This window comes from Notothenia rossii, assembly GCF_949606895.1.
Source record: "Notothenia rossii genome assembly, chromosome: 1".
NCBI classification, from domain to species: Eukaryota; Metazoa; Chordata; class Actinopteri; order Perciformes; family Nototheniidae; genus Notothenia; species Notothenia rossii.
In genome coordinates this window covers 64110260-64122604 of record NC_136912.1, presented here as the reverse complement: position 1 = coordinate 64122604, position 12345 = coordinate 64110260, and the positions used below count along the sequence as shown (strand labels likewise).

General features: G+C 40.5%; 1 long non-coding RNA gene across 1 annotated transcript; it reads left to right on the top strand.

Moving 5' to 3' along the window:
- The first annotated feature begins 266 nt into the window (after positions 1-266).
- LOC307014896 lies at positions 267-1255 on the top strand. Its single transcript, XR_013801346.1, has 2 exons — positions 267-387; positions 573-1255. It is a non-coding gene; the product is annotated as an uncharacterized lncRNA (long non-coding RNA).
- Positions 1256-12345: the final 11090 nt, after the last annotated feature.

Sequence of the window (12345 nt, the reverse complement as noted above, 5' to 3'; positions counted from 1 at the left end):
AATGTCAATATGCTGTTGTTCTTGAACAAGAACACATAGACTTGTACTCTTGCAGATTGAGTCTTGTATGTACATCACTATGTATGTAGTTGTGTTGTGTAGTTAGTAACACATGTAGAGTTATAGAAAATACATGGTGTAGACACAAGTTGGAAGGGGGCACAATAAACCTGACGAGTTTGAATTTGAGTTGATTATGAGTTTATTTTCAATTGATAATTAGCTCACAATAAGTTCACTTTAGTTACTCACACAACTTGACCCAAGTCCGGACTTATAAGTCCGGACCTGAACCTGAACCTCTGGACTTGAGTCCGGACCTGAACCTGAATGTGAGTCCAGGTACACAGCACTATGCCTATCAGTGGACAACAGAGCCAGGTTAAAGTGAGTACAGTCAACCGGGTTGTGTGTGTTATCACTGTATTATATACTGGAAATGAAGAAGGCTTTAATCCTTCATAAAAGTCATAATATGGCATGTGGATTTATTTCCATTTTTGATTAGAGAAAAATACGTCATACAGTTATTTTGATTTGCTAAATGTAAAGGTATGTTTTTTTTCCTTCAGATTTCACAGCTGCCTGGGCCTAGTGGCCCAGAGGTGGCGTTTATCCAGCAGCCAGAACCTTCATCTGTGCCGGCCCCCAGGTCAAAATCTACTGTGGCTCAAAGACCTCCACCACAGCCATCACCACCAATGACCAGAGGACCAGCATCCCTACAGCGGCCTCCACCTCCATCTGTGCCTGCCACAAGATTAAGATACACCTCGGTACAAAGGCGTCCACCACAGCCATCACCACCAAGGACCCGAGGACCAGAGGACCAGCATCCCTACAGCGGCCTCCACCTCCATCTGTGCCTGCCACAAGATTAAGATACACCTCGATACAAAGGTCTCCACCACAGCCATCACGATCAACCCAGCCAGCAAAGAAGTCTCGCCTAGCACACGTACCTCCCATCCAGCCACCAGCATCAACCCGGGACAATCCCAGCATCAACCCGGGACAATCCCACCTACCTCCCTCCGACACAGCCACCAGCAGGCCATGCACCATCAGCCCCACCTACACAGCAGCCAGACCCACTGTCTTGGAAGACAGACAAAGACCATGGACAAAGACCCCCTGTCTTTACATTTATAATGAATAGTTGGTTGAAAAAGTTCTGATATTGGAAATATTGAGATTTTACAGTTTCATATGTTAACATAAATAGTTGGTTGAAAAATAAAGTTGAAATGCTGAATTTGTATTTGTACACATCACATAAACCTTGGTATGGAATATGAAGTCATTATTCAGTCCTGATGTAACTTTTCTGTGGTGAAAGTAGAGGGATGGAAATATTTTACTCTAAATTATAATTTACACATTTTCATTTTAGACATGAACAACACTTTTATATAGGCTTATAGTGTAATTGATATATTTCACTACTTTTGTGAACCAAAGACTTTGGTGAACAAAATCTGAAACACCAAAAAAAATGGATGACATGAGTACATATGTGTTTCACAACAGTTTTGAAGTTTTCCAAAAATCGGATTTCTAAGCTAGGTTTCTCATAAGACAGTGCTCTAAGGTGAGTGAATTTGCATTTCTAGCAACACCAGAGACTACTGAACATTTTGACATGTAACACCATGCCATGTTATAAGAAGTACATTTAAAAGTGGATTTAAGGAGACATCTAAAAATTGAGAAAATACCTTCACTTCACACTCCAGAGGTTTAAGGAAAAGGGTAATGCCATTTTATTTAAAAAAAACAATGAAGGCAGGTTATATTGATATATTGATTGATATATTTATTATATTCAAAGGCAAATTAATACTTAGTCCCCTGAATCTGGAATAATGCACAATTTACAGCACAGCCTCACCATGTCAGGAACTTTTCATCTACAGATTGTTTTGGTCTGGCTTTACCCTTCACTGATTGGTTACAGACACTTTTAACTTATTGGCTAAGGAAATCAGAAGGAGGGGCTCATTATCATATAAAAAACCGCGCGAACATTCGCCCGTATATTGGCCCGTTTTTTCACGCGAAAAAACGGACCTCCCCGTATGTTCGCGCGTTTTTTCGCGCGAAAAAACGGACCTCCCCGTATGTTCGCGCGTTTTTTCACCCCCGTATTATGGCACTTTTGGCTTTCCATATAAATTGGTCCGAAACTACGGACGAACATACGGGCGTATACACAAGTTATTGAGCCGTTTCCGCTCTACATCCTGAACTCCTCCCTTCGATGCAATGCACTTCCGTTTTGGCGGACTGGGTTTGTTTTGCTAGCTAGCTCCGTTGTGCCGACAAAGCACTGATATCGCAGAGACAAAGAGGATATAACAATTACAACATGAAGAAAAGTGGTTCGGGAACTACGTGTGCGGTAGTTGGTTGCAATCACTCGAGAAAGCACCTGAACGAGTGGTTAGATAGAGTGCTACGACCACAAACCAGCACCCAGCACCCAGCCATGTTGTTCATTAAATACAGATAAACACAACAAATACTGCATGCATTGTATTTTTTAATATTATATATGAATATTTTCATAGTGATGTAATTGTGTGGGCTGCTTTTATATTTTAATTTGTAATACCTGTTAGGATTAAACATGTGATCTTTCTTGTTGAAGCCATTTCTTTAGTTTCCTCTCAACAATTAATTAATTCAGTGTTATTTATGTAAAGTATGAGCTTAATATGAATGATGAACTGTGTTAAAAGAAATTGTAGCACTCTAAGGAACATATGAAATGCAATAATACAATAACAGTGCAATAATGAAATTAAATTACATCAAACTTTATTTTCACTCAAACAGAACAGGCACATATGATATATTGCACAGCATAAAGAGATCATGTAAATTGTGCATTATGTAAACAACAGACAACTGTTGGCTCCTGTGGGCATGACCTAAATAAGGCAGTTTATTTTGGTTTTATGCTGGGCCACGTCGTCATGTTATCCTCCCAGTTTTGCACTGAATTCGGGTGGGGGAGAGTAACGCCATCTCCAGTCAAAGAAGTAGAATCGTGTTCCCAAGCTAGCATCACTGTTAGCATCGAAATCGCTGTGTTTACACCAGTGCCCGTCTGACTGTTTACATCGGTTTACACCGACAGACGCTGTGCAAAAGACTTCCGGCGGAAATGAAGTGCATTTGTGTAGTGTCATGGCGCGTAAACTTGTCTATTATGGCACTTTTGGCTTTCGATACGTATACGGCCCGGAGGTTCCCCACCCCTGATCTAAACACTGAGAGAGTCCTTTACTTCACCTGAGCTGAGGTTATATGAGACTCTCAGTCTGACAGGAGAGAGTTCTCCTTCCACCTTGTTGTTGAAAAAGCTTCTTATATCCGTTAGCCTGGCTAGTTAGCACCAGATGCTAACCACAACGATCTCCTGTAGATTCCCACCGGTGCGCGAGCTTCTCTCTCGCTCGCGCACAAAATGGCTCGTGCCACACACACACACAAACACACACACACACACACACACACACACACACACACACGCAGAGCTTGAATGAAACACAGAGACCCAGAAGTAAGCTACTTGTACTCACGAGGCCTATTATGTGCAGAATCCCTCTCGCTTTCAGGTGGTTTTGATTGAGTGTCCACACATGGACGTTTAAGGACTAAAAAACGATCAATTTTTCACTTTGCTGTTAGCAAATAATTTGGCGCTCTAGCTAACAGGAAGTCACTGAAGTATCACAAAGTAATTTAGCCTATGGGTAGGTAAAAAATCTGGGGGGTGCTGAAGATTAATAAATACATTGAAAAATTATTGATTCGAAAATAATATGATGCAGTACAGTACTATTACGTCTGTGTCTCTGTGTTTCATTAAAGCTCGGCTCTGTGTGTGTGTGTGTGTGTGCGTGTGTGTGTGCGTGTGTGTGTGTGTGTGGAACGAGCCATTTTGTGTGCGCGAGCGAGAGAGAGAGAGAGAGCGCACCGGTACCAGAGATCGTTGTTGTTTGTTTCTGGTGCTAGCGAGCTACTCTAACGGATTTAAGGAGTTTTTTCAACAACAAAGTGGAGGGGAGTCCTCTCCTGTAAGACTGAGAGGCTCAGTGAGCTAAAGGACTCTCTCAGTGTTATCTCAGTAGGTCTCAAACGGTTTGGTCACCATTTATGTAAACAATTATTTCCGAGTCACACGTTTAAGTATGATCATTATAGTTATAAAAAAATAAAAGAATAAATGAAAAACAGGTACTAAATACTATATGACAGTAAAAAAAGAATAAAGTTTAAAAGGCTGATTTTTAAAATATCCATAAAGAAAAAGTAAATCTGTTTACAGTTCTGTTTCAAATAGGTGTTGAGAGAGGTATCCATAGATCTCTTCATTTTGCTCTCAAAGTGCACCAGATTGATGCTTTTAACTTCAATATTTAAAAATAAATCTTCCCGGGGGTGCATCCCCCCGGACCCCCCTTTGTGAGATCCACACACCACCTATAAAAATAGCACTTTACCCCTGCTTACACCTACATTGGGGTAAAAAGTATTTAGTCAGCCACCAATTGTGCAAGTTCTCCCACTTAAAAAGATGAGAGAGGCCTGTAATTTTCATCAACTATGAGAGACAAAATCAGAAAAAAATCCAGAAAATCACATTGTCAGATTTTTTAAAGAATTTATTTGCAAATTATGGTGGAAAATAAGTATTTGGTCACCTACAAACAAACAAGATTTCTGGCTCACACAGACCTGTAACTTCTTCTTTAAGAGCCTCCTCTGTCCTCCACTTGTTAACTGTATTAATGGCACCTGTTTGAACTCGTTATCAGTATAAAAGACACCTGTCCACAACCTCAAACAGTCACACTCCAAACTCCACTATGGCCAAGACCAAAGAGCTGTCAAAGGACACCAGAAACAAAATTGTAGACCTGCACCCGGCTGGGAAGACTGAATCTGCAATAGGTAAGCAGCTTGGTGTGAAGAAATCAACTGTGGGAGCAATTATTAGAAAATGGAAGACATACAAGACCACTCATAATCTCCCTCGATCTGGGGCTCCACGCAAGATCTCACCCCGTGGGGTCAAAATGATCGCAAGAACGGTGAGCAAAAATCCCAGAACCACACGGGGGGACCTAGCCAATGACCTGCAGAGAGCTGGGACCAAAGTAACAAAGGCTACCATCAGTAACACACTAAGCCGCCAGGGACTCAAATCCTGCAGTGCCAGACGTGTCCCCCTGCTTAAGCCAGTACAAGTCCAGGCCCGTCTGAAGTTTGCTAGAGAGCATTTAGATGATCCAGAAGAGGATTGGGAGAATGCCATATGGTCAGATAAAAACCAAAATAGAACTTTTTGGTAAAAACTAAAAAAACTAGACGTGTTTGGAGGAGAAAGTTGCATCCAAAGAACACCATACCTACTGTGAAACATGGGGGTGGAAACATCATGCTTTGGGGCTGTTTTTCTGCAAAGGGACCAGGACGACTGATCCGTGTAAAGGAAAGAATGAATGGGGCCATGTATCATGAGATTTTGAGTGACAACCTCCTTCCATCAGCAAGGGCATTGAAGATGAAACGTGGCTGGGTCTTTCAGCATGACAATGATACCAAACACACCGCCCGGGCAACGAAGGAGTGGCTTCGTAAGAAGCATTTCAAGGTCCTGGAGTGGCCTAGCCAGTCTCCAGATCTCAACCCCATAGAAAATCTTTGGAGGGAGTTGAAAGTCTGTGTTGCCCAGCGACAGCCCCAAAACATCACTGCTCTAGAGGAGATCTGCATGGAGGAATGGGCCAAAATACCAGCAACAGTGTGTGAAAACCATGTGAAGACTTACAGAAAACGTTTGACCTCTGTCATTGCCAACAAATAACAAAGTATTGAGATGAACTTTTGTTATTGACCAAATACTTATTTTTCACCATAATTTGCAAATAAATTCTTTAAAAATCAGACAATGTGATTTTCTGGATTTTTTTTCTCATTTTCTCTCTCATAGTTGAGGCATACCTAGGATTAAAATTATTTGCACAATTGGTGGCTGACTAAATACTTTTTTGCCCCACTGTATATGCCGGGAGCTGATTATCGAGCCTTCATTTTAACAGTCGCGGGTACACTGTGTATTTGCGTTGGGAGTGTTGCAGTAGAAAATTCCACTGTTGCAACCGGTACATTAAGGAGAAACCCTAAATGTTTGAGCACCCTCTATGAAACGTCAAGCTACCCCACAGCACCCCCAAAATAAATCTCTGGCGCCGCTACGGAGCCTGACTATTTGTGTCTGGGAGGCCCAACTTTTTTTTTTCTCCAAAGGGGGGGCCTGACAGAAAAAGTTTGAGAACCACTGCGGTAGATGAACAGAGACTGATCATACAGCACTGGGTGATTCACTACCGCTATAATGAATTTTTCCTCCATTTTTGGGAATATGAGGAAAATGACCTGCGTAGTCTCTCCCAGCATACACGTGGTTTGATTGGCTAGCGCTTGTACTGGCAGATTTGCATAAACGGTATTTCATTGTCTGACGCTTCTGCCGAGGCGCCAAAAGTTGAACATTGCTCAACTTTTGAAGCCAGCAACGCCAGCAACGCGTCACTTCCCAAAATGCAGTTCGGCAAAAAATGACGTCACCCCATTCAAATTTAATGGTGAAGCGTCAACGCAAGCTGCTGTGTGGACGGGCCTCTGTTTAACATTTTGGGTTACTTGAGGTTACTTCATGTTAAGGCTAATAAAAATGACATGGCTAAGGCTGTAATGCTAACTAACGTGCTAGCTACTAGCTAGGTAGCTAACTTGATCCAGCCACTCCTGGTCCTTTCATCAGACAGGAAGCGAAAGAACGAGCAAGACCCATTGCTGGTATGATAACAACCTGGTACTAAGCACTCAGGCATCTTGTTAAAGTTATCTTATCTTAGCTATCTCTTATATTTAGCAGAGGAAAACAATTGTGACATCAGTTATGACATCACTTACGCGACTCTGGGATTTGTAGTCTTTCTAGTTGCGTATTTTTTTTAACAGTTTTACGACAAACTGTGACTTTTTTGACATGGAAATTATTTTTTAAGATTGACAACATGTGTTATTCTTGGCACAATTTAAACGGGATCGGAAGATAAGTTTTTCTCTCTCCATTGACTTCAATACATAATTTTTCCGAAATATGGTCCCATGGACCGGAAGTAGTAGGGCGTGACTTCGCCACTCTATGAGCAAAGCCTTCTCTGCGTCTTCTCCACACTGTGACCCTACCATCCATGTGCTGTAGGCAGAATTTGGACTCATCGCTGAACATAATGTTACTCCACATGTTGAGGTTCCAGTGCTCTGAACATAATGTTACTCCACATGTTGAGGTTCCAGTGCTCTGAACATAATGTTCCTCCACATGTTGAGGTTCCAGTGCTCTGAACATAATGTTCCTCCACATGTTGAGGTTCCAGTGCTCTGAACATAATGTTACTCCACATGTTGAGGTTCCAGTGCTCTGAACATAATGTTCCTCCACATGTTGAGGTTCCAGTGCTCTGAACATAATGTTCCTCCACATGTTGAGGTTCCAGTGCTCTGAACATAATGTTCCTCCACATGTTGAGTTTCCAGTCATGGCAGGCCACCTGGCAGCCGTGTGAGACCAGAGAGTGGCTGCTGTTTGGCATTGGCAGAGGAGATTTGTCACATACTCAGTTCTGCTGTTCATCCCACAAATGCTTGTTCCTCACAAATGTGGCACCATTTGAAAGGTAAGAAAACAGGCTTTTCAACAGTATAAGATATATTGCCAAGAAGCATTGTTACAACATAGAAATCATCTACCAAACACAAATTGCCTAACTTTTTGTGTTTATATATACAAATAACAAATGTTTTACTGTTTGTTTGTTTGTTTGTTTGTTTGTTTGTTTGTTTGTTTGTTTGTTTGTTTAAAGGACAGTGCACATTAATCCACATTGCTGTAAATAAGCCAGTATTAGCCAGCAGGCTAATTTTCAACTGTTGTCCTTGGCAAGATGTTAAATGACCACAACAAGACTAGAGAAATACAAACATAATTAAATAGAGTACAGCAGACAACAGCAGTACAACAATAAATAAATAGCAGTACAACAATAAATAGGAACAGCAGTAGAACAATAGAGAGGAACAAACAAACATGCAAACAGATGAAATATCATCATACCTTGATACAGTTCAAAGTGTTCACATTTTTGATTGTTTAAAAGCCAATTCTTATGATTGCGGTTAAATGTATGATAGGAGGTGTTATTCCTTTTCTGTATTGGTATTGTGTTCCAAAGTGTTGATGCCCTCACAGAGAAACAGTGTTTACCAAGGGAACTGGACCTAAGAGGGACTACACAGTCCCCTCTTAGGGCAGACCTTGTTGTTCTGCTGTTTGAATTTTTCTGCTGTATAAAAGTGCAGAGTGGTGGGGTTGCCTTGCCGTTTAGAATTTTTAAAATGAGACATGCATCAGTGTGTTTTAAAATATTTCCCCAGCTGAGCAGGTTATGTTTGTACCGGATTTTTGCAATGGTGGTATAGCTTAGGTTTTCTGTCCAAAACTTTGAGAGCTTGTTTGTGAAGTGACAGGATAGGCCTTAATGTTGTGCTATTCGCCTGGGTCCAACTGGTCATACAGTATGTTAGGTGGGGAAGGATCATGGCAGTCATATACAGTTTTGCTACAGGTGTTGTCAAACAGTTCCTTATATATCTAAAGTTTGCTAGATTGTATTTAGTTATTTGCATTACCTTTCTCACTTGTTTTTTGAAGGATAAAGTAGTGTCAAGGATAAGGCCTAGATATTTAAAATGTGTAACTGTTTGAATGACCTCCCCAGACACATAGACCTTGGGTTCACAGTGTGATACAGTGTTGGTCTTGCTAAAAAACATACAGAATGTCTTCTTCACGTTCAGATATAGCTGTGAGTCAGTAAGCCATTGATTTACATGAACCATTGCATCATTTAGTTTGGCCGCAGCTTGGGCCTTGGTTTTTGTATGGACACAAATGACAGTGTCATCAGCATACATTTGCACCTCACACCCAGTGCACACTGATGGCAAGTCATTTATATAAAGGCTGAATAGAATTGGGCCCAGGATAGATCCCTGGGGTACACCCAGTTCATTCCTCAGGGGTGGTGATGTCTCGCCACTTAACCTTACACACTGAACTCTGTCTGGCAGATAGGAGCTCATCCAGTCTATTGCACTGGGTGAGAAATTAAAATAAGACATTTTGTGAATGAGTAGCCTACTTGATGATTGACTGTATCAAAAGCTTTCTTAAGATCTAAGAAGATTGCTCCAACAATGCCTCCTTTGTCCATTTTTGATTTAATATTTTCCACAAGGAAACAATTTGCGGTCTCAGTGGAAAGATTGGCTCGGAAGCCGAATTGCATGGGGTGTAGTGTGAAAGGACTACTGTTAAGATGCCAAGTCAATTGCTCAGCTACACATTTCTCAGAGATCTTAGACATGACAGGTAAAATACTAATGGGCCTATAGTTGTTTGCATCAGTTGTGTCCCCGGATTTGTGGACTGGCACAACAATGGCTAACTTCCAGTCTTTTGGGAATTTCTCCCTCCCTAAAAGAGATGTTAATTATTTTAGTAATTGTCCCTGTGAGGGTGGTAGCATGTTTCTTTAGAAACAGAGAATCCAGTCCAAAAGTGTCTTTTGATTTGGAATTGTTTAAAGAAGAAATTATAGAATTAACTTTGGATTCAGAAGTCTTTGTCAGGGAGAAGACTGGCTGTGTACAATCAATAGGTGATGAATGTATTTGACCAATTTGGGGACTGTTAATAGTCAGCCTCACAGAATTAATAAAATGGTTATTAAAAGTAGCCGCTATTTCTGCTGGCCCCTTACATAAGGTTCCATTGTTACTGATCTCCAGCTGCTTTGTTATTTTATGCCTTTTCCCTGTTCTGCAGACAGTCCCAGATTTGTTTATGATTTCCCTTAGATTCATGAATGAGATTAACAAAGAAGTTGGATTTAGCTGCCCTGATTTCCTTTGTAACTCTGTTTCGTAAGGACACAAATATATGCCTGTCAGTCACTAAATTTGATTTAAGAAAGTGCTTTAGAGCATTATCTCTCCGTCCTTCATTGATTTCCTGATGTCACTATTAATCCATGGGAGGGTGTGTTTATTTTTGGCCTTAGATTCGCTTGTCCTGAGGAATCGTTTTCATATATTTTGGATTGTTGACATAAGGGGATGCCGCATGTGTGTTGCTATCCACATCTGTACCTGATAACATTTGGCTCCAGTTAATGTTTTTAATTTCCCTGTCAAATTCATCAATATCACTCTTGGGTATTCTTAATTGGTAAGATTTTGTACTGGGTTTCAAATGGAAGCGGGATTTAGTGAGCTTTCTGGCTATGAGAGTTAGGTTGTGGTCAGACAGACCAGTGATAATATTGAAGATTTTTGTCACCCTTTCACGTTTGTTGCTGAAAATCAGGTCAATCTGGGATTTTGAGGATGTGGTTATTCTAGTAGGCCCCTTAATTAATTGTGTGAGATCAAATTGATTAGATACCCGTTCTAGTGCCTATTACTTGCTTTGTCCTCCCAGTTAACATTGAAGTCACCCATTAATACTATTTCCTTGGCAAAACTGCATTCTCTAAGCATTATTTGTAATTTGTCAAAAAAAAAAAGGTTTTGCAGATGGTGGTCTATACCAGGGGTTCTTAACCTTTTTGACCTTGAGGCCCAATTTTTATAGTACAAAGTGGCCCGGGGCCCATTAAATATTAACACTGTATAGGTTTAATTGACCTCATTCTCGGTTTGATTTGTATTCAATAATAAACCAAATCCACTAACTGTTTAACAAGCAAAAACCTTATCAAATAAAATGACATGATAAAATGGGATCATCACAAATACTTTTATTAAACATGTGTATGTAAACCTACACATACTGTATCAAGACACCGAACAGGCTGATAATTCCTGGACCAAATCAAGCTGTGACAAGAAAAAATGTCAAGGATCAAGTCAGGCTTTTAAATAATAATAAAAAAGACCAATATTAGGATTTTACTTTAAATTAATAAAAAAAAAATATATATATATATATATATATATAAATAATCAATCAATCAATAAAAGGGGGTGATAAAATAAATGCATTCAAATAATATAAATCTATTTTTAAATTAAATAAATAAACTAAATGAAATTGAAATAAAGTGCAAATGAAACTATAGCCTTATAATCTGCAAAGCTATTTGAAAATTGCTTCAGCAGTCTCCATTTTTGCATGGCAGAACCAGAATAATCTTTATATCTGTGACAAATGAACAATGACACAAATAATAACAACAATGAACAACAATAACAACAATAATACAACTCCCTTTTTATCTTGACCTCTTAATGAGACACTTGGGCCTGCTTCTGAGACATAATCAGATCCAGTCTGGGTGGAATGGGAGAAAGGCTCACTCTCAGAGTAGACTCCAGTGTTGCTCTGAGTCTGTTTCGGGCTTTGGTCTTAGTTGTGGCCACAATGGAGAATCCTGATTCACACAGGTACGTAGTTGTGAATGGGAGAAGGAGTTTCACAGCCCTCAGTGCAAGACATGGGTACTCCTTTGAGACAGCAACCCAGAATGAGCCCAGGTCCAGTTTGCCCCACTGCAGCTTTAAAGTGCTGTCAGTGGAAACGTCCAGAAGCTGGGATTCCAGGTGTGAGGGCAAAGCAACATCATTTGCAGTGGGATCCACTGAAAATGGGTCCAAAATCCACATGTTTCCCTCTCTGGGATCCTCAGAAAAGTAGTCACCAAATTTCTCTGCCAGTTGTGAGAGGTGCTGGGAGACTGAGTCGCTGATCTTCACCTGAGGGGAGTTTTCCAAAATGTCAGACAAAAGTGGAAACATGTCCATCCTATTTTCCTGGGCCCTCTTGGTCCACAAATCAAGTTTCCTTTTGAAAGCTTCAACTTTGTCTGCAACACAAAATATGTTGCTGTTTCTTCCTTGAAGTCAGGTGTTCAGTTGGTTCAGTAGTGAAAAAATGTCACAGAGGTAGGCAAGTTTTGCTGTGAACATTGTGTCAGCATAGTAATCTACAAGATTAGATTTTTTCTCACTGAGAAAAGAGAAGACCTCATTCCTCAGTTCAAACAAACGATTGAGGACCAGTCCTCTGGAAAGCCATCTCACTTCACTGTGATATAGCAGTTGGACATGATCTGCTTCTATGTCCTCACAAAGCTTAGCAAAACATCTGGAGTTCACAGCATTGTTTTTAATAAAGTTTATGGTTTTCACACTTACATCCAT